Raw genomic sequence first — 22,801 nt, 5'->3', positions numbered from 1 at the left:
CTGTCTTTTAAAAGATGTGTTAGAGACTGCTTCAGAGATTATTGATCTCCTTCCACTTCAGCGTCATAAAATTCTTCCTACCAAAACAAGACCACAGTTACATATCAGCACACTCTGTATCAGCTTTCCAAAATTAGCCAGTAGATTTAATAGTTTTTTTTTTTTGAAATGAGGTATGCTCATGACTTTATGTTCTAGCAGAAGTAGGCTGCATATCTGCTATGGCTAGTGGGATTTATTCAAGGAACAACCCTCCCATTCCCTCTAGATCAGAGCTTACAGATTGGCCACCCAAGGGCCAAACACAGCCATGATGTGTTTTACTTGGCCAGCATGGTGTTTAGAAAAAATTTGAATTAGTTACCCATATTAAAGACAGTGGGTAATTTTACAGGAATATCTAGACTTCTGGCTTCTGCTGACAAATCACAAGATCTGGCAACACTGCATCTCCACATGACAACAATTGGCTGGAGCTTGTGGGTATCTGCTCTTTTCATGGACCATGCATCTCTATGTTCTTCAACCAAGCCTGCCTCATTTATATCACCTGCCAATTTCCCAGACGTGTTTGCCTTCGTAACACCTGACCATTTGTTCCCAGAATTTTCCTCTCTCTCCCTCATCAGTCAGAAGAAGAAAAAAATCCCCCCAGTGTCTTGTCTCAGACTCAGGTCTGACTCAGGTCCAGTCCTCCTCATCCTAGCCTTCCTTCCTTTCCTTCTTTGGAACATGGTCTCCCTACATACACGGTGTGTTGCCTTGCACTCTGCTTGAGTTCCCATGCTTCCCCTTTCCCTCTTCCCTCAGATGCCTTCCAAAAGAATTTAGAACGATTAAAAAAAAAAAAAAAACTCTGCTTGGATAGGGCATGAATTTTAAAACACGGTTAAACACACTTTAGCCAAGTTTTGAGAAAGATGAAGAAAAGCGTCTTTCTGAGGCTTCCTTTGGGAAGAATGGAGGCTCTAACTTGCAAGTATTTTTGAGGATGGAGCATAGTGACCTGGGATTGGCTCGCTCTTTTCCACCCCTACCAGCTTCTCATAGGTCACATTCTCATCGGCTCCCACCCAAACCTTGAACCTCGGCCTCAGCTTTGTAATTTCTCTCCCTGCTGCCAGTCTCTACTCTTCAATTCTGTCTTCCAGACACGATTTTCTAAAGTGTGAATCTATTTTATCAACCCCTACCCATCTTCAAAACCTTCAGTCCCTGTTGCCTGAAAGTGTCCTCATCAACAAGGCTCCTGGGGTCCTTCATAATTGACCTTAAGGACCTCACTTCAACCAATCCCTTTATCTTGTAGCCTAGGCACGTCAGTTTCTGTGCTAGTCCTTGAGCATGCGCCAGGAATGTGGTGTCCCCGGGCTGCTGCAAATAGGGCCCCCTTTCATGGAATCACTGTATTCTGATGTTTTACATCATATGTTCCTTTTCATCCTTCAAGATCCAAGGCAATATCACTTCCTCAGCCTTGGATAGGGTTAGCACTCCCAAGCCTCGTATGTTCCAACAGCACTTGTCATACTGCAATCACAGTCACTTCACCCGGGCCTACCTCCACTCTCAGCCCCTCTAGAACAAGAACTGTTTCATTTTTTTAAAAACCAATGTTGGAAGCATAGGCTCCAGTACAAATTAGATGCTCAATGTCTGATGAACAGAAAAAATAATGAGAAATGGAAAATAATGTATATAACTCACATGACTAACTATATGAATGCTTAACCCTCATTTATATTTGAAGAGATGCTTTTTATTTTTTTATTTTTTAGATTTTATGTATTTATTCATGAGAGTCACAGAGGGAGAGGCAGAGACATCGGCAGACAAAGTTCCCGGTGAGGAACCCAATGCCAGACTCGATCCCAGAACCCCAGGACCCCAGGATCACCACCTTGAGTTGAAGGCAGACGCTCAACCTCTGAGCTACCTAAGTGCCCCAAAAGAGGTGCTTTTTTAAACAAATTTTTGTAACAGCAGAATCAGGGAATTAGAAACCATACAAGGGATAGCAAACAGAGGAAATTTAATACAGGGAATTGTTTCACAGATGTTGGAAGGAATTCTAGAAGAGCAAAACGGGAAGTTGAGACAACCTAGTTATTAATAATTGTGGGAGAAGCTACTGACCCCAGGGTTGAGGTAAACTAGCTACACACTTGGGACACACGTGCTAATTGATGAGGTTGCAGCAGTGAATAATATGGACACAATCTGCCTCATTGTGTTTTCAGCTTATCCAGGAGGAGAGATATTAAGGGGATATCAACAATAATGTATTTTGATAAGGTGCATAGAGAGAGCTCCAGAACCACAGTGCTGGGGGATTTAATTTAGTCTGGGGTAGTGGTTTCCAAAGCATGGTCTAAAGAATCAGAAATACCTGGGGTCTTGTTTAAATTACTCACCCCCTCATTCTAGACCTACTGAATTAGAATTTGGTGGAAGGGGGCAGAGAACAGAAGGAATCTATAGCTTTAAAAAGCTCTCCAGGTGATTCTGATGTATTCCAAAGTTTGAGAAGCCTTGCTAAGGAGGTCTATGTGGCCTAGATAAGGAAATATCATTTACTCTGAGACTGGAAATGTGAGCATGAGGAAGTCACAAGCAGGAGGGGTGGGAAAAGATTATTCCAGGCCTAAAGGACATCATGTAGCAAGATCTGGAAGTATAAGAAAGCCAGGTCTACGACAAGAACCAGTATATAAGGGAAGCAAAGTGGTTAGAGATGAAGAATCGTAGAAGGAACAAAGAGAAATCAGAAGGTGGTAGAACTGGACCCTGTGAATTCTGATAAAAAAATAAAGTGAAATAGAAATCATAAGATTAACTTGGCTTGACCAATCTCACACTAATCGTCCGGTAACCTGGCTATGCAAGCAACTTTGTAATTTCAAACAGACTGAAATTGGTGAAGCTACCCTAAAGAAAATGAGGCCCCATGTTAAGTCTTGGTGAACATTTGTTGTCTGTGTCATGGGAAAAAAATGCCAACCGAATTCACTCCATTCCCTTTCCCTACCGAAAGAGACAGGTTGAACCTAAATAATTTAATCCAGTAGTCTGGAGTTCTTCCTGGTCTGTCAAGGGGCATCTGTTAACAAGTGGCCTTGTTCCTTTCTCTATGCTGTTTGGCTCCTGGTGGGAAGTCTGTTCTGCACAATAATGGGGCTTGGTTGTCTTGCCAGTGAGAAAACAGGTCTCTCTCCATGAGGATTCAGCTCACATTATTCCTGAGATAGTGTATGTGCCCAATTTAACATGGCCATGATGAAAAGGGCTGGTATGCCTGTAGAAATGAAGTGGAACTGTGACCAGAGGGATCCACATGTACCCAGGATGATAATGAGATTTGTTTTTCTTTTCCTCCCTCCCTCCCTCCCTCCCTCCCTCCCTCCCTCCCTTCCTTCTCTCTTCTTTCTTTTTCTCTTTCTTTCTTTCTTTCTTTCTTTCTTTCTTTCTTTCTTTCTTTCTTTCTTTCTTTCTTTCTTTCTTTCTTTCTTTCTTTTTCTTTTCTTTCTTTCTTTCTTTTCTTTCTTTTTCTTTCCCTCTTTCAGATTTCAGTGGCCATAGACATCTCTGAACACCCAGCAGTGCTACTTTAGACTGAAAAAGGGACTTGGGATCTTGCATGGGAAGGAAAGAAGAACCCAGGGAGGGAGGCCTCTTAGGGTTGATCAAGGTGGGTTTTTTTTGTAGGGGAGATGGGTAAAGATTTAGACAAGAGCTAGGGAAGAAAGTACCTGGGAGGGCCTGAAACCCAAGGGTAAGGTAAGGCAGCAGTGGGGAGAGAAGGAGGCAGAGGACCTCACCCTGGAGAAATGCCTAAGTCTTCAGCTACCTCCCTCTGGAACTCAAGAAGTTTTCAGCTGGTGAGATCTTTGACCTTACTGGATGCAGGGCTCCATGCCAGAAGGGAATTGGAATGAAGGAGAGGATCCTTACCTGTAATTCTCATCTGAGATTGACTCTCTGTTCAGTACAGTCACGTGTTTATGCCTGCCAAGTGTGACATGGAGACCAAAAGGCCGAAAATGGAGCGCTGTCCGCCTACATCCTCACCGGATCCAGAGGAGAAGGTGCCTATCTTTATATTTCTTTGTCAGGTGGATTCTGGTCAGGAGTTCTGAGTAAGCCAGACAGAGCTGGGACAAGCAGCACCGCGGAGTGGACAAACCCAAAGAAGGGGTACCAGTTTTTTTCCTTACCTCATGGTTTGGACAAGCTGCCTTCTGAAAGATGGTAGGGGAAGCTAGATATCTTTGTAATAACCAACTGTCTTGTATCTAAGAAGAGAACTCACGGTAACGAGGACCCACACAGATATACGTCTCAAAGTACAGAACACACCATCTCAAAGCCCGGGACCTGGAGCCAGGCCCTCATGCCTCCTCCTGGTGGTCACCGGCAATCAGCCTCCCTAACTCAGCTCTCAATATGCCCAGAGCAGGAGGGCATCTGAGACTTTGCAAAGGTACAAAACAAAAGGACATTAGCTACTCTGAGAAACCTGCTCACAGGCCTAGTGGTTTGTGGCTGTTTTGTTTTTAATCAGTGACATGCCCTGGGGCAGTCCCCTTGATAGCTTCTAGAATCTGCTTTTTTTTTTTTTTTTTTTTTTTTACTGCTCTCCCCTGGCCCCCCATCAGGGGCAGATTCTTAAGTAGGATTGCCAGATAAAATCCAGAACACTCAATTAACTTTGAATTTTGGATAAACATTGAATAACTTTTTAGCATGAGTGTGTCCTGAATATTGCACAAAGAATTCTAATTTAACAGGGCATCCTGTATGTTTAATCTCTTGGGGGGGGGGGGAACTCCCTGAGGGTGAAGACTCCTGATTCTGTGCCTGTGAGCAAGCAGCTGGCTTTAGTCTTTTTTTCTACTTTGAGATTGCTCAATGATCACTGATTTTATTACCTGTGAAGACTTTCTGCACGGTCTAGGAGAGAGAGCGAAGTGCATATTTCTCAGCTCTCTAGACAATTTTTTTGTGTGTGTGTCTGTACTGAACACAGCAGCCCAGTAAGGAAATTGAGAAGAGAAATGCAGCATTATTAGTTCTCCAATAAAACCCCCTATGTCTTTCACTCTCCAGCATTGGGGTGTAAGCTGGAGGTAGACAAGGCCAGTTCAGAAATACCAAGGCAATGTGATCTGAAACTGTCAAAAGAGATTTGATTTATAACCACCTCTCACACCACAGAGTCCTTTGTTGGTTAGTTGTGAGTGTTGTTTTTTTTTTTTTTTAATAGCACTAGTACTGTACTTTCATTTTGAGAAAGCAACTTGCCCTTAGCTAAAGTGAGAATTAGATAAATTACTCTCCTCCCATCAGATTATTAATGACTAAAACTCTCTGCCTCAAGATTTTTGAAACTTCGATGAGTATAAACTGAAAAAAACAGTCACTTGAGTGCTGCAGGCGACTTTCCACCTCGTAGGAAGTGGAGATTCAATAATCCTTTAGGCTAGAATCTTCCTTTATTAGTACTACCAGCTGGTGGTTAATAAATCACTTTTATTTACACAAATGTAAAGCAAGTATCTACCCATTGCTTCTTGTTGAAAAGTGTAAAGTTATCACTGACCTGACTGCTGTTTAGACTAGATGTTCACTGTTATGTTTGGAAATAGCAATTGTTATGTTTGCCTTTGTCAGACTGGCTTCTCTGTATACTTGTTTTGGTTCTAGGGATTGCTTCTAGAAGCTGAGGATTTGGGCAGGCAAAACAGGAAAAACATGAGATCCATATCTCATGCTAGAGGAATTGAACAGAGTTGGGCCCAGCTCAGCCCATATTGGCACACAGTTGTCACAGGCACACTGCTAAGACTGAATTATACAGAATATAAAAATTAGTGAAAGGGAATAAAGGGAAAGGAGAGAAAATGAGTGAAAATATCAGTGAGGGTGACAGAACATGAGAGACACCTAACTCTGGGAAATGAACAAGGGATAGTGGAAGGGGAAGTAGGCAGGGGGTTGGGGTGATTGGGTGATGGGCACTGAGGGGGGCACTTGGCGGGATGAGCACTGGGTGTTATGCTATATGTTGGCAAATTGAACTCCAATTAAAAAAAGAAAGAAAGAAAGAAAGAAAGAAAGAAAGAAAGAAAGAAAGAAAGAAAGAAAGAAAGAAAGAAAGAAAGAAAGAAGAAAGAAAGAAGAAAGAAAAAGAAGAAAGAAAGAAAGAAAGAAAAAGAAAGAAAGAAGAAAGAAAGAAAGAAAGAAAGAAAGAAGAAAGAAAGAAAGAAAGAAAGAAAGAAAGAAAGAAAGAAAGAAAAAGAAAGAAAGAAAGAAAAAAAGAAAAAAGGAAGAACGAACTGATGTTGGACCCTTGTTAGGTTGAGGCATATAGGGCAAGGCCACCCCCTAGTGGTAGGGGTTGGGATTGCTCCTTAAGGAAGGAGAAATTCCCATGTCAATCATCCCAAGAAAAACCAATTATATCCAGATTAGGTTAAACCTGCTTCTCTTTCTGAAATAAAGTCTAGAAGTTGGCAGTCAGAACTTTTAGGGTAGCTCTTTGGTCCCCAAGGACTCAGGCTTCCTTCTATTTTTCTGCTTAATTTACCTTAATGAACAGCTTCTGTTCTTAGGGTCACAGAATGGCTGCCGGAGCTCCAGCCATCATATTCACAGCAGAGCCTAGAAAGAGGAAAATTGGAGGAGGAAGAAAATTGTGTGAGTGTATGTGTTTTAGGGTAAGGCCTCTCAGCTGATTGTCTTTTAAAGTCTTTCTGAAGTGCCCCAAACAGTTCCAAAACTGGCTGAGGGGCTGAGAAAGTCTCTTACCAGGGTGCCTTGCACCCTAAATGAATGGGGGTGCTATTACTACGGAGTCAGGGGAATGGATACTAGGGGCAACAGTAGAGTCCCCCATCTGGGAAGCAGTCCCCCATCTGGGAAGCAGGAACCTAGATGGGCAGAGATGTGCCTTGTTACTCAAAGCCACTTGGCAGTTGGGCCTGAACTTTCTAGCAGCAGGTGTGAGCTGGACTCTGCCACACAGAGCCCAGGCCAGGTACCATGAACACTGAAAATAACTCTGTGAGGTGTGCTTCAGGGAGCTGCCTCTGCCAACAGCTGAGGTTACTCTTGAAGCTGAGCTTACTTCTGTTATCCTTAAGCCTCCTGTGAAGGAAGGCTTAAGGATGTTCTGTTACTCTTCTGTTGGGCTGTGGGAAATTCAGGTGTAGGGTGGGGAGGTGTTCCTGCCTCAAACTGACCAGTAGTAGGAGGGCTATTTCTCCCTGCCCAAAGGGGCATGGGTGGTATCTGTTGCCCAACAAAGATTGGCTGCCCAGAGCTGCCAGAGGCCAGTAGAACCTCCCGAGGGGTCTGGCTGAGTTAGTAGCTTGTGGCTTGGCAGCCTGAGGAGGGGTCTAAGGAGACCAACATGAGCAGGTCGGACAAATTCCTAAGCACACTTTAGGATTTCCACCCTGGTTTGCCCTGGACTGAGAGGTTTCCTGGGCTGTAGGACCTTCGGTGCTAAAATCAAGAAAGTTCTGGAGAAACTGGGATGAGTTAGTCATCTAGGAATACAGGTAAGAAAGCATCTTGTAGGGAACCTTAGAATTTGCTTGGGGACACTTCGAAGCTGAGGGATGAGTGCTTGCATGGTGGAAGCTAGAGGCTCAGAGTCACTGAGGTCTTTTATTATTGTAGTTTATATCTTAGCACAGTTTTAGGTACACAGAAAAATTGAGAGGAAGATGCAGAAATTTCCCATATACCTCCTCATGCCACCAGGCATGGCCTCCCCCATTATTAACATTCCTAACCAGATAGAACATTCATTACAATTGATGAATCTACACCGACACAAAGCCACTTGGCAGTTGGGCCTGAACTTTCTAGCAGCCCATAATATAATAACCAGTCCATAATTTACATTAGGGATCACTTTTGGTGGTGTACATTCTGTGGGTTTGGACCAACGTATGATCGCATGTATCCATCATTATAGTATCAAATGGAGTATTTTCACTGCTCTAAAAATTCTATTCATCCCTCTCTCCTCCAGCCTGGCAACCATTGATCTTTTTGCTGTCTCCATAGATTTGCCTTTTCTAGAATGTCATATAGTTGGAATCATATGGTATGCAGTCTTTTCAGACTGGCTTCTTTCACTTAGTAATATGCATTTAAGTTTCCTCCATGTCTTTTCATGGTTTGATAGCTCATTTCTTTTTAGCACTGAATAATATTCCACTATCTGGATGTACCGCTGGGATCTTATTTTTACTGGTATGAACCATGGGAAATCAGTTTTAATGATGCCTTAAGATGACAATTCCACAAACTCTACCGCTCAGAATAAAGTCGTGTCTGCATTTGAGCCTAGAAGAGTAAAAATGAAGCAGGTCAAACAAACTTGGCAATCAATGAAAGAATAAATGGAAAAGTCCAAATCCCCCACTATCACCTACAAACCCCCAGAACTTGGCCTGTGCTGTCTCTCCAACCTCATCTCCTGCCTGCCGCACTCCTGTCCTACCTTGCCAGGTTAACTCTCCCAGATGCATCTCGCTGTTTCTAGCGTCTCTACCTGGAATCCCCCCCTGCCTCACCTGATGTGCCTGGTAAACCCCAACTCTTCAAGTTGTAACTGAAGGGTCAACTGTGTGTTTACGGCCTTCCCTGGCCCTCCACAGGCAGAGCTGAGTACCCCTTCCCTCCCACTGGCCACCATTGTGCCCTGGTGCATCCCTACTGTGCTGAATCCCAAAGGCAGTCAGGTACAGGTCTGCCTCTCCCACTGACCAATAAACTCCCTGAGACTAGGAAGCCCTTACTATGTAGCAAACCTCCACGCACATGATACACATACTAGGTGCTTAGCTAATGCTGGTTAAGAGAGTCAATCAGTGGGTGTGCAAATACTTATTTATATTTATATTAACTTGATTTTTCTATTTAGGGCATCATACTATTGACTGTAACTCTCAGTTGGAGGCACTCTGGTCAGATTTCTTTGTTAAAATGCCTAATGGTCTATTTAACTTGGATCTTGTAAATGCACATACACAAACACAGAAATGTTTCATTGGAAATATCACCACTGAGCATAACTAAAATTCATAAACACAACAGAAGGATTCATGAGCAATATTATTATTGAGAATAGCTAAATCTACAGCGTGGGATTAATTATGTTCTGCTTCCCTAACAGTTAACTTAAGCAGACATAAAATAAGCAACAAATATTTCACATTGTATTCAGATATTATCTTGCGGTTCCTTCTCTCTCTGGAATTAGAAAAGTTTTTAAAGAGTATGGCTGATAGGTTAGCTAAGACAGGGTAAGATAGGGTTTGTTGAGAAAACAAATACATCAACGAAAACAAATCCCAAGTCTCAGGGCTTTAAAACAACAAAGACTCATTTGCCACGCATGCGAGTTTCCTCCAAGTAGTGTCTATGCCACCTCACACGTATGGCCTCTGAGGGCACTGGGAGATCCCTGGGCCACGTGACTCTGCTTACCTCCCATCGGCCAGAGCCCTGTCACATGGCCCCAGCCTACAGGCTAGGAAATGTAGAGGAGCCCACAGCTCATTAGGGCAGAAGCAGGCGCTGCAAGACAAGGAGATCCTGAGGTGGCGGTTACCATGGGAGGCATCTCTGAGGGAGCATTCTTGGGGTCCACACCTATGGCAGAAAGCAGGATTGGACAGAGTGACAGGTTAAGCCTCCATGCAGTCTCCTCAGGAGCCTTACCTGATTTGGGGGATGGAGAGCAGAATGGTTCTGAAGACAAGATAATTTCAGGGCTGTCCTGAGTTGGGGCAAAAGGGCTGGACCTTTGTACCTATGCATCAGCTGGTCACTGGATTAGGCTGTTCTGGGAAGAGGTATGGCCCTGAGTGAGGTAGCTCAGCCGAGGTAATTCCAGACAGGACTGTCACCTGAGGGCTGTGTGCTGGCAGCTGGGAAATAAGACCTGCTTACATCTGTGACAGGGGCTGGGGGGCTTACCACAGCGCCCCTGTGGTGAACATGATAGGCTCTTCCAAGCAGATGTCTCTGCACAGATTATATCTGAATCCTCTTTCATCACCCTGGCTTTAAGCCAATCACCGGCTTGGCCTGGGAACCACACCAGTTGTCTGCTAGCAGTTCCATTAAGCTTGGGCATAAAGCACATTCTTCACCCCTAACCGCTTTAGCTGTCCCTGCTGACTACTGCATAGATTTGGGCCCTGCTGAACCCCCAGAAAACATTCTGCAGAATTCCTGCTGCCCACTTCATGAAAGGACTGCCTCTCTCCATCTGCACTGGGTCTTTGCTGAGCTCATTGCGAAGCAGGGATGTCTGTGTCTCCTTGAACTGCCTCTGGCTAAGTGGGCCAGGACTCTTCCAAGGTAAATAGCCTCTTCCAGGCTGGGCTTGCTGTTCAGCACCAGCAAACATCCACTCCTCCAATAGTCCAAGCTGTACTTGTTTTTTTTAACCATATCATGCCCACTCTACACTGTAACATGGCACACAGCATGACCCTGTGAGGAGCATCTGTGCAAATCCAACATTTGTTTCTTGGGTCTCCTAGAGCCCCCCACTTTTCCTTGATCTAACAACATTCTTTCTGTGGAGGCAGTAATAATGGCCGACATTTATTGTAAAGCACTTCATTGTCACAACTATCCTATGCAGAAGTGCCATCATTTTTCCTAATTTACATTTAAGAAAACCAAAGACACCTGCCCAAGGTCATAATGAGGTATGAAGGGTGGAACAGTGTTGTGATCCAGGGAGTCTTACTGCAGACAGAGTTCGGGCTATTGGTCACTATGTCATACTGCTTGTCAAACTCCAATGAGGCCATCGAGCAAACTCCAGGGTTTCTTAAAACTTACGTGCCCAGGAGGCAGGCCCATAAATCAGCAAGGCATATATTCCTGGAACTTCTCAGAAGGGTCATTTAATGTACTCCAATATTGTGCCTGGAAAGCCCAATAAGGAATGAAAACTGAGCTGGGAACTCTCTTCACAAGCCAGAAAGATGAATTAGAAGTAAGTGAACTTAGGGAGGGGGATTCCCCATAAAAAACTGGAGCTAGTATTAAGATATAAATGTATGGACTTTGATCTTTGATGTATGGGACAACTTATGAGTAGTTTTTGTGAATATGTGTGGTGGTACCCTGAAGCAAAAAATTAATTAACTACATTTAGATTGGGAGAAGAGACTGCAACCAGTATTTGTGGGTGGGGTCGGGGTGGCAACAAGAGTGGAGCTGCCCCTGACCCACGGAGCCTCCTCCTGTCTCTCCCCACAGAGGTGCAGAGACACAGGGTTACAACCCCTATTGCCCTTGCCCACCACCTCCTTTTGCACAGGAAGCCTAATTGCCTCTGAGTTATAAGGTGGTGCCTTCTTTATCAAACTACCTCGTGAGCGTTGGGGGATACCTTACAAACCTGGTCTGGATGCTGGACAACTGGCTCCTTCATCTGCAGGCATGATAAGGTGATGGTCTTTCTCCACACCACGTTACCTGGGAAATGGTGCCGGAAGGAAGCAGTGCTGTGCTTCTCTAGCGGGCATTCTAACCTGTCATGTTGGCTCCCCCGTTTGGATACAAATAGCTGTAATGAGGCCATCCACCAAGCTTCCCAAGTCCTGCCCAGTGATGAAATGTGCTTGCTATAGGCAGGGTCTGGAGGTGATTTGGGCCTGACAGCTTGGCCTCCAACCACATTATTCATGTGTCAGGAAAATGAACACCATGTCCACTGCACATGGTTTTAGCAATTAGACCTTTATTAATACCACAGAGCAGCTGGAACTAGAAATAGTCTCAAGTGCTCACATTCTTTCAAATACAAATATCCAGAGTGGTGGCAGCTGCTGAGGCCAGGTGTATTCATCTTGGGCCAAAATTCTCATACCCTTGACTCCATGTTTTGGGCCTGGACTTTGTGGCTCTGAGAAAAAATGGCTGCAAAGTGCTGCTCTGGCAAGTCCAACTTTCCCCATTGGAGTGAGTGTCTTCTCGCCCTGCTCCCACTGTTCCCCCATTGTCTCTGGCTCAGGTTTTAGAAAGGAGCTTGCCCTCTTGTGTCTGGGGTCTCATTTCTCCCCCAGCGGGAATGCTCCTTCCCATCCCACTCACCTGCATACCTATGCTAGGCTGGACTTCACAGAAGACTAGACTTGGCATAATCCAGCTGCCTACCCAGTAAGAACTCTTCTGTGCTTTTGGCCTCAGTTTCCCCCAGGCATGCCCTCAGCTGTAGAATGGCCCATTTTCATTATAGGACAACTCTGGGTATTTGCAAGTCCTTTCTTGTGTTCCACTTAGCCCTTACTCCCTTACTCTGGCCTCATCAGTTCGATTCCAGTTTGCCTTCACTGCATGAGATGAAACATCTATTTCTAGGCAGATGGACCTCATGAATGTCCTGCTCTTTTATAATCCTCATTCCTAACATTCACCTTCCTAGTTTGTTCCAGCGAAAGAGGGGAAGAGAGTGTAAAATCCACTCCTTCTCCCCATCAAAGGATGGAGGACGATTTATCCTCCAAGAGTGAGGTCCAATATCACCTCCTGCAGAAAGTATCTCCATTTTATTTATTTATTTTCTCCACTTCTATGAATTCCTGTCATATTAAGGACTGTGGTGCATTCAATTGTGCTCCCCCAAAAGATGCATTAGGATCCTAACCCCCAGTACCTCAGAACATGACCTCATTCAGGATAGAGTCTCTTTAAGACAATCAAGTTAAGTGAGGTATTTTAAGGGGGGCCCCAATCCAAGGTGACTAATTAGCTTATTAAAAGGGAAAATTTGGGTACAGAGACACACATAGAAGATGATGTGAAGAAGTGCACAATGAAGACAACCGCCTGTGGGCCAAAGAGAAGGGCCTGGAGCAGACCCTTCCCACAGAGGCAACCTCACTGTCACACTTCACCTCTAGAAGTGTAAGGCACTCTGTTTCTGTCATTCGAGCCACCGGATTTGTAGTACTTTGTGAGGGAAGCCCTGGCAGGCAAGTACAGGTATAATATGAAGCTTTCTGTTTTCCACATTTTCTTCCTTTAAGTTTTGTCAGCAGTAAAGTATAAAGAAGAAAATAAGCCAGAAATGATGGTAGTATAGAGTCTTCCTGCTCAGAAAATCCCTGCTGTCAATAAATGTGTATGTGTGCAGACACATACACACGCACACAAATATATGTACCTTCATTATATATTGTATACATACAATTATATATCATATATTATACATATAATAACAGGTTCCTGAACTCCTATTGTATGTAATATATATTATCATATAATATATAATTTTCCACTATATATAATGTATAATATGTATTATAATATGATCTCACTATATATAATCTCAATCTAGCATATACAGTGCTTGTATTATATATACTCAAGCATACACATATACTCATAAATATACAGCATACACCTGTACATTTATGTATATAGTATGTCTGCTGAGCTATGATTTCAATACTTCAAAAAAAGTGCAAAAGAAAGAAAGTTCCCTAGTTTCTCTTTCCATAACTGTTAACCACTGTGAACACTTAACCACTGATTCTCCTCACCTCAGAATTGTTTATATTATACCACCAACTATCTATTTATCTTTTAAAAAAGTTTATACAAAAGGGATCACATTTTGCACAGGCTTCCTCCCCTTGCTGTTTTTTAAAAAGCTGTGTTGGAAATCCACTCCAATGACTACTTTAACTCATGGAGCCACATCTACTCAAAGGCCTGGATTTTCTGCTGGGCACGTCAAGGGTGGCTTAGGAATGTGTTGCAGGACCACAGGGGCCTGGGAAGATGACAGGGTGGCAGAAAGAGTGGAAGTGCTTTGCCTGAAGTGCCACATACAGCTAGCAGATGTGATTCCAGCTGTTAGGGATGTCAAGACATTTCCCATAATTAGATGATTTTTTTTTCGTCATCAAAACAATGTAAGAGTGTTACCTCTGAAGAGGAAAATATCTCATAGCTGCACATTTACCAGAAAAAAAAAAAAGAGCAAAAACCAAATTTGGAAACAGAAACTTCTGACCTGTTTACAGCTCTTCCAAATGAAGAGTTTTATTGGGTTGAACATATGGGTTAAATATGTAAAAATGCAACCGATTCCAAGTAGTTGGTAAGAATAATTTAGTGACATCAGGGGAAATAAAAATATAATAGTTGAATTTAAAAAAAACTGTGTAATTTATAAAGGGGTTGAAAAATGAGTATCATGGGGATCCCTGGGTGGCTCAGCGGTTTAACACCTGCCTTCAGCCCAGGGCATGATCCTGGAGTCCCAGGATCGAGCCCCACATCAGGCTCCCTGCCTGGAGCCTGCTTCTCCCTCTGCCTGTGTCTCTGCCTCTCTCTCTCTCTCATGAATAAATAAAATCTTTAAAATATAAAAGAAAAATGAGTATCATGACTTAGTATTCCTCCAGTTGTTCTCATTTATACCTTCATGCCTTTGTGAGGCATCCAGATTTTTTTCTTGCTATTATTACTTAAATTGCTAGCTAATTTCTTAATAATATAATAGAAATTGGTAATGAAACAATAACTTCAGAGAAAATAATGGACACTTTAGAATTCTATCTCAGCTAAAGTAAAATTCAAAAGTGAAAGCAAGCTAAAGACATCATTAGACAAGCAAAGATTGAAGCAATTTACTATTCACAGCTCCCTGCTGAAAGGATTCTAGAAGCTCTACCTCTTTGGGAGAAGCCACAGGAAGCAAGAAGCAAAGGCAAGTAGAGAGACAGATAAAGAAAGACATGGGCAAATCTAAAGGAGCATTGATCATGAAACAATATAATGATGATTTGTTTGGGGTTATAAAGACAAGGCATAACTAAAATACTAGACAAGGAGAGCACATAGTGCAAGAAACAGTGATCAAAATGGATATGGATAAGGTAATGTTCAGGAGACAAGTAAAGATGTTGATTAAGCTTAGGCTTCATTATGTAAAAATTCCAGCTTGAAGATGGCAGTAAAAATTGGGATTGCCTGGAAAGCATCCAAAAGCAACAAGGAGAATGGAAAATAAAATTCAATCTTAAATTTTAGCAACACTATGAGACAGCCAAAAGTTGAATCATAAAGTAAGTGGAAATGCTTCCCCAAAGCAGTTGACATCAGGAAAGGAGGTGTAGGGGTGGAAGCCTGGAGAGTATCTTGTGGCTGCAAATCTCAGAAAAAAGTCAGGAAAATCTAAGTCTCAAAGGTAGACTATAAATCTCAATGCAAGAGCAGTGGGGATGTGGTATGGGCAATGATGGCAAAATGCTCTGACCCTGTTTCACTTCTAAGATGAAGAACTGGAGCAGAGCAGGAGTCATCATACAGATGGGCCAGAAACTATCCATCAAAGACTTAAAAATTCTGAAATCACCAACTTTTATGAATGTAGTCTTAAAATATTTGATATAAATGACCAGAATCACAAGAAAATCAAGAAATTCACAAGCATAGTGAGCTATTTTAACACATTGCTCTATATTAAGTAGGTGCAGCAAACAAAATAATTACCAAACATAAATGATTGAAGCAACACATTTAATAACTTGAATACAGTATTTCCTGTATCTAACAATTAGTGAGTATACATTGCACTTATTTTTGAATGACCACATACTTGGCAACAAAGCAAGTATCTAAAAGTAACAAATGAATCAATATCATACAGACCACAGCCCCTTCCAAAAGACTATTAAATTGGAAACAAATTACAAACTGTAACTACAGAAAAGGAACCATGTGTTTGGAAATTTAAAAACATTTCTGGATTATTAATGAGTCAAAATAGAAATCACAATAGAAATTTAAAAATATCTAGAGCTGAATGGTGAGGGGAAAATCACAATTGTGAGACGTGACTAATGTAGTACTTCAGAGAGGAAATTACACGTAGGCATCCCACATATGCATACACCCAAAAGGAAGACATTTTGAGGATGAACGAACATATCTAATTAAAGAAGTTAAAAAAAAAAAAAAAACCAGTGTGAACTCAAGAAAAGTCAAAGGAAAAAAGCTACAAAGAAAAGCAAAATGAATAAAATAGAAGACAAATTAAATGATTAACAAAGGCAAAATAAGGGCACCTGGGTGGCTCAGTTGGTTAAGTTGCCGAATCTTGATTTCGGCTCAGGTCATGATCTCAGTGTCCTGGGATCCAGCCCCTTGAGGCGCTTTGCACTTGGCAGGGAGTCTGCTTGAGAATTCTCTCTCCCTCCCCCCTTTGCCTCTCCCTCCAATTGCACATGCTCTCTTTCTCTCTCCCAAATAAATAAAGTCTCTTAAAAAAAAAAAAAGGCAAAAGAGCAGAAAAACAAAAAAGAAAAAAGAAAAAAAGATGTTACAAATGAACCACACTGGGAAAGAAAAAGATGTAACTATAGATACAGTATAAATTCACAAAGTCATGAGATGATGACTATGTATGACTTTGTTGCAATAACACTGAAATTTTAGATAAAATGGAAACACTCCAAGTAAATATAGCTAAAAAAGAAATAGAAAAGTTGAATAGACTTATGGCTTTTTAAATATTTAACCAGTAATTTAAAATCTATTCATAAAAAATGGGACGCCTGGGTGGCTCAGCTGTTGAGCGTCTGCCTTCGGCCCAGGGCATGATCCTGGAGTCCTGGGATCAAGTCCCACATCGGGATCCCTATATGGAGCCTACTTCTCTCTATGTCTCTGCCTCTCTCATGAATAAATAAATAAAATCTTTTTAAAAAATCTATTCATAAAAGAGTTCATACCTCAAAGAGATTTACAGGTTAGTTTTTCTCACCTTTCAAGGGAATTCAATTCCTATCTTATGATGCAATCTGTTCCAGAAACAAGAAAAAGGCAGAAAACTTTCCAACTCATTATATGATATTAATATAACCTTGACAACAAAAACTGGAAAAGACAATTACAAAGAAGGAAAATACAGATGAATTTCATTGATGAAGAAATACATAGAGTTTTGAAATAAACATTAGCAAACTGACTAGTAGTGTTGCAAATAATACATTATAACCAAGTTGGGTTGCTAAAGAGATGAAAGCTTAACAATAGCAAACAATATTAATGCAATTTGCCCCATACACGGTAAAGAAGACAAAACATGTGATCTCTTCAAAAGATGTGGAAAACGCATTTGATAAAATTTGATACCATTCATAACCAAAATCTTTTAGCGTACTAGAAATCAGAAGAACCACCCAATAAAGTTTGTCTATGATCTGTCTATGGTCAAAATCATACTTGATGTGTCTCTAAAATAATTTCACTGCAGTTCAGGAGCAAGGCAAGGATGACTACTATCAAAAGCCCTTACTCAACATTGCTTTGTTAGTCTTAGCCAATGAAGTAATGACAAGAAAAATAAATAAAATGAATACTCAAAATTAAGGAATAAAAGTATCATTATTTATGGATGCTATGATTATCTATTTTTAAAAATCAAGAGAAGTAATCAGCAGCTATTAGAAGAAATAAAGAAATACACTAGTTGCCTCATTTACAATTCACTTTAAAAATGGTTCCTGAACACCTGCAACAAATTGTTACAAAATATAATTTTTTAAAAAGACACTATTTACAGTTGTAGCAAGCATTATAAAAGCCTCCTACGATAGCTAATAAATATGTGTAAAATCTTTACAGGGAAAAGTATCAATCTATATTAAATAATATAAATGTACAATTTATCACGAAGGCCTAGGCAGAAAGATACATCACATTTCTTGTCAGGAAGATTCAATATTGTACAAATGGCAAACATTTGCCGAATTATTCCATTAGACACATTTCCTTTATCAAGCCAATAGCGTTTTTCACGGGAAATCAATTAGCTAAGCCTAAATTACTGGAATGGTAAGAACTAAAGAAAGAATAAATTTGAATCTATAGACAACAATGCTTTATTACATACTTGGAATTTGCTGAGAAGAAATCTTAAATGTCTTCAACACACACACACAATCGGTAACTGTTGAGGTGACAGATGTGTTAACTAACATAATTGTGGTAATCATTCACAGTTTGTGCATATATCGAGTCATCACATTGTACACTTTAAAGTTAGAAGTGTTATTTGTCAGTTATATCTCATTAAAACTGGAAAACAAACAACTGTGAGGACAAAGAATGAGGTGAATCACGGCACCAACTGCTAAATATCACCATTAGTGGTAATAATATTCAAATTACAGTATGGTGCAGGGACAGACAAGTGGGCCAGCAGAATGGTTTGGAGAGTCAAGGGAGTGAGCCACTTGTACATGGAAATTTGTATTTAACAGGAATGGCATTTCAAACACTGGGAGAAGCTGGACTCTCCTTATGAGGTGCTGAAACATTTAGCTTCTATTTGGAAAAGATAAAATTAGATTTCTACTTCACCACATAAGCAAAAGTAAATTCCAGATGGACAAAATTTTAAATGTGAAGAGCAGAAATTTAGAATTTTTAGAAAACAATATGGGAGAATATCTCGGAATGTAGAGTTATGAGCAGATTTATTAAAGAACAAAACCCACAAATCTTAAGGAGATTTATGAATTTGACTACATCAAATTTATAAAGTGATTTATAACAGAGGGTAGCATAAACAAAAGCTAGATGCAGTTTAGTAGAAGATGTCCACAATTTAAAAAGCTTCAGAATAAATGCAGACTAGTTACAAATGTATAAGAGAAGGGCAAACCAGGTTTTTAAAAGACTCCTAACTCTGGGAAATGAACTAGGGGTGATGGAAGGGGAAGAGGGCGGGGGGGTGGGGGTGAGTGGGTGACGGGCACTGAGGGGGGCACTTGACGGGACGAGCACTGGGTGTTATTCTGTATGTTGGTAAATTGAACACCAATAAAAAATAAATTTATTATTACAAAAAAAAAAAAAAGGTCCAAAGGATTAGAACTGGTCTTCCTCCTTTCCCCCTCCCCTCGCCCTCCCCTCCTTCCCATCCAGCTCTCCCCCTCCCCTCTCCTCCTCTCCCCCCCCCCCCCCCCCCCCGCCCCTTTCTCCCTCTCTCACACACATACACACCGACACATACATAATACTGGCCAGTAAACATACACAAATGCTTAAGTTTATGAGTAATCAAAGAAACATAAATTAAGATGACAAAATGCCTTTCACCCATCATGTTGGAAAAATTTTTAAGTGTCACAAGTGACAGGATGGAGGAAAACAGTAGTTTCTAATCTGCTAGGAATGTGAACTGGTACAACCACTTGGGAGAGCAATTTGTCAATCCCGGGGAGAGTGAAGAAGTCCATTCCCTACCACTTAGCAATTCTGTTTCCAGGTGCCCACACTAAAGAAATTATATACATGAGCACCACAGTACATGCACAAGCACGTTCATTGCAACAACAACAACAACAACAACAACAACAACAACAGCAAATAATGATTGTTCTTCCATAGGGAAATGAATACACTGTGGTATACTGGCTGCAGTCAAATGAATGAACTAGGTCTAACATTGTGTTCAAACAGCATAAAGAAGTTCCTAAAATATATTGTAAAATATGAAAAGCAAATCTCAAAATCATATATACAAGATGACGCCATTTAAGTAAGTTCTGAACACACATAAAATGATAGCAAATGTTTTGGTCACACAAAATGTTTAGTGAGAGTACAGAATCATGCATGGGAATAAAACAGCAACTTCAGGCAGAGATGCCTCTGCAGAGGGAGAAGAAGAGCATAAGAGTAGAGGTGGGGCGTTAGCTGTATTTTTTTTCTTTTGTTACGAATGAGCTCAAGTAAAAATGAGAGAATGTTAACAGCTATTTCATCTGGAAGGTAGGCAGATCAGCTGGGTATTTTATTTTCGGAACCCTTCTACGTGTTTGAAATATTTCTTTTAAGATTTTATTTATGTATTTGAGAGAGAGAAAGAGGGAAAGCATGAGCAGGGGGAGGGGCAGAGGGAGAAGCAGACTCCCCTTGGAGCAGGGGGTCCGAGGAAGTGCAGCTCAATCCCCAGGACCCCAGGATCATGACCAGAGCTGAAGGCAGACACTTAGCCAGCTGAGCCACCCAGGCACCCCAAAATATTTCTTAACAAGATTAAAACATAGAAACATTATTTAAAAGCTATAGAACCAGAATTCAAGTCTTTTTCTTCTGAATCTTCTTTAATACAATAAATATTTGCATACATCTCACGGGCCAGGCATGGGAAAGCTGGTTGTCAGAGTGGGGTCCCAAATTTGAGGACTGACTACATGTCCTACAGGGAAGAAAGGTAACATTTATTCCTTCTTCCCTTTGATTATTATTTGGTGCCTGTCACTGAAGAAAACAATGGCAGTTTTTCGTTTGAGCTAAATATAAATGCAACAAGGAAAGACCCATGTCAAGGGCTTTCCTCGGGACCTCATGCTTGGCTGTCACGCTTACCGATGGCAGTCACAAGTTTCCTTTGACTGCCAGAATGTCATTGGATGGTGGTGCCTATCTTTGTGCATGTGGCATAACTGGGACTGCTGGGACTCTAGGCCACTTCACAGACTCCGGGTAGCAGGGTCCTTCTGCAGAGGCCACTTCTCCCAGGATGACCTTGGATAGTTGGTTGTTGGAATACAAAGATGAAGAAGGAGTGGACCATGGAGACAACAGGAAAATCAGTGTTGCCAGGAAGTGGAGGGTGGGGGCTGGGAGGGAGCACAAATAGGCAAAGCATAGGATTTTTAGGGCAGTGAAACTACTCCATATAATACTGTAATGATGGACATGTTATACATTGGTCCAAACCCATAGAGGGCACAACACCAAGAGTGAACCCTAAGGTAAACTGGACTTTGGATGATGATGTGTGAGCGCAGGTGCATCAATTGTAACCAACGTGGCACTCCGGTGGGGATGCTTTCGGGAGCTCCATCGGACAAGGGGCAGGAAGCGGGCCTGGGCAGAGCATGAAGGTGCACTTTGAAGGGGGAGCTCAGAGGTTCCAGCTGATCTCACACAGAAAGCTGTGGAGTTGGTGTGGCCTGTAAAGGTGTCCCGAAGGGGCCCTTCCTTTGCTCCCCCCCCCCCCCCCCCCACTGACCAGTCATCAGATACAGGCTTCTTCTGGGGAGGGAGTTCTAATCTCAAGTGAGGCAACAACCTTATCAAAAGGCAGTCCGTGGGGGGGACTGAGCTAGGGGCCAGCGGCCGGGGCCCTGCCAGCAGCTGGGAGGTGTGTGCCTTGGGCCGAGCCGGGTCAGAGCCACATGGCAGCACCTGCCACACCACGGTGGCGGCTCCTGACAGAATTTTGTCTGATTAAGTCCCTCACACAGAGATGTAAGGGAGAGTTTCTTATGGGCTCTGATGTCAGGCCATTCCTTCAGAGGCACAGTCCAAGTCCGGAGCCTCTGGGATTCTTTTAGAAGCCCGCTGAAAGCCGTTCAGGGACACCTTCGGCAAAGAGGCTGGCATAATTGTAAGTGCTTTGGTCTTGGACCGAGGTTTGAAAATAAATGTCCCAATGGAATATTTGGAAAGCCTTCTGAGAAAGCCCCTGAATAAATACCATAGCCCTTTGCGCCATTGGTCAGGATTGTTTTGGCGTGGTTTTCTGGGACTCACACTGTGCCCTGGCTGATAACTGAAGCCGTGTGGAAAGCACAGAGGAGTCCAGAGCCAAACCCTGTCCCCACCATCACACCACACCCAGCACCCCGCAATTCTGGTTTCACACCCCAATGCTGAGGCTCAAGGGCGAAGCAGAGTTGAAGTTGGTTTCCAGGGAGCCCACACTCTGTAGAGACCCCCTGTCAGAAGAACAACCTTAGACAAACCGCAAGCCTTTGATTCCAGCCTTTTGTTGCTCTCAATCCTGCTATGAGGCCTCATAATCTAGAGGGTGCTTTAGTGACTTGGAACCATCCAGAGGCTCAGAAGTGTCCCTCTGAACCGACTGTGATGTCTGAAGGTCTGGGGTCTTATCTCCCTCCTATACCTTTAACAGTGAGACGTTGGGCAAGGCATGGCTCTCTGAACCTGCTTTCCTCCCCTGGAAAACGGGGTTGATAAAATCATCTCTCAGACTGCATCCCATCTTCGTGCTCAAGGAATCTGTGCTCCTCCTCTGTGCATGGAGGCTGCAGAGAATGACACGCATTTGTACAGATGCTGGCACATCCTAGAATGTGCTTTGTTGGAGCAAATTCTTGCCATCAGATTTCTTTCAAATGGATGAATATATGAATATATATATCATGCTTATTTGCATTGGCTGCTTTTGCTCAAAATCAGCAGCTCGATATTCACTTGCATTACCAAAATAGACCCCTTTCATCAGCCTGGGAATTTTCTGGGACTTGCAAAGGAGTGGCGATTATATATTTTTTAAATCCATAGGATTATTTTAGAAGTTGAGTGGAACAGTAGAATAGAAAGCCTACTACTGACTTATTTGTCGGAACATCTGCATTGCAATTTGTGCCAACTATTCACCTTGTGACATTGGCAAGCCATTTAATGCCACTGAGCATCTGATAGGGATGCCGGTCAAGGTCAGCCCTGCCTACTTCACATGGTAACTACAAATATCAAATGAAATGGAACTCGTGAGAGAACTCAGGAATCTGTAAAGCTTATCAAAATAAAAGCAATCATTATTATTGCTTTAGCACCTTCAAAGCCACACATGAGGAATCTATTTCCTCAGTTGCATTTGCTTGGGAAAAGCTTTCCTTTTCAAAGCAGAGGTTTTTAGTGCTGTCAGAATATAAAGAGTGAATACAAAGATTTATTTTGCCAGCTTCTGAGGCTCCCA

The sequence above is a fragment of the Canis lupus genome, chromosome 28 (assembly GCF_011100685.1).
Source record: "Canis lupus familiaris isolate Mischka breed German Shepherd chromosome 28, alternate assembly UU_Cfam_GSD_1.0, whole genome shotgun sequence".
Lineage (NCBI taxonomy): Eukaryota > Metazoa > Chordata > Mammalia > Carnivora > Canidae > Canis > Canis lupus.
Note: the sequence above shows the minus strand (reverse complement) of the source record.